We start from the raw sequence: 1277 nt of genomic DNA on the forward strand, positions 1-1277 counted from the left end.
ATTGGACAGAACGACGATGATGACGACAACGACGACGACGACTACGACGACAAGGATCAGAACGAGGACGGTGACGATGATGATAATGATGATGATGACGACGACGACGACGACGATGACGCACGGTCTCGTATTTCCTCCTCTGCAATTACCGGCAGTAAACGCGGCCACATCCGGTTTAAAAACCTCTCCTAGACGAAAGAATAAGCGATATTCGTTTCTTCTCTCTTCGTTTCTCCTACGTTCCTTTTCTACCGATACTAACGTAGAAAAAAGTGATTAAGGTTGATCGGAGGAATATATATATATATATATATATATATAAAGAAAAAAATGAAGTAAAAATTTTTTATCGTACGTTATTGGATCGTCCTAAGGACGATAAATTGTATCAAACCGAATTGAAAAATAATATGCATAAATATTTTGCGTATTTTTTTCTGAATAATAAAAATAATTTAAGAAACGAAACAAAAAAAAAAAAGAAAGAAAAGAAATAAAATAAAAAATAAAAAAGATCGAGAGATCGTTTATCGTTCATAACAATGCCGTCTCTTTCCTATTCCCTTCTTCTTTACTTTTTAACAATGTAAACAAAAAAATAAAAAAAAAAGAAATGATTGGGTATTGATATCGTAGAAATGAAAAAACATACGAAGTAAACCATTTGATCTTTTATCGTATTGCAATTAACGGCGATGATTTCTATTTTAAATAACTATAGATACTAGATAGATTAAAAAATTGTAGAGAGATAGAAATGAGACGAGTAAAAAAGAAAGAAAAAAGAAAAAAGAAAAAAGAAAAAACGAATCGAGGGATCAATTTATCAATCTTATTTATTTTCGTTGATCATTAAATGTTGTAAAGTGCATGTTGTGTAATACGCTATTTGATTGATCAATCTCATTTATATTAAATTGTTCTATCGAAACGAGAATAAAGTAGGAATTATTTAACATTGGCCTTTTGTTTTATTTCTATTTATTTTTTTATTATTTATTTATTTATTTATTTATTTATTTATTTATTTATTTATTTATTTATTTATTTACTTTTCTTTTTTTTTTTTTTTTTGACAAATACCTACCTTCCCATAGTAGTACGTTTTTCACGCAGGAACGATGATTCCTTTCGGAATATCTTTAGATACTATCGGTTAAGAACAATTCAAAGAGAGAAAGATTCCTTTCCTCGTGTTAGAATTCCCCCTCCTAATCCAATCCACTTTATACTTACGAGTAGTCTCGTCAGTAGAGACAGTGAGAAAAGATAGT

The sequence above is a fragment of the Vespa mandarinia genome, chromosome 5 (assembly GCF_050613455.1).
Source record: "Vespa mandarinia isolate Hongniang chromosome 5, ASM5061345v1, whole genome shotgun sequence".
NCBI lineage: Eukaryota > Metazoa > Arthropoda > Insecta > Hymenoptera > Vespidae > Vespa > Vespa mandarinia.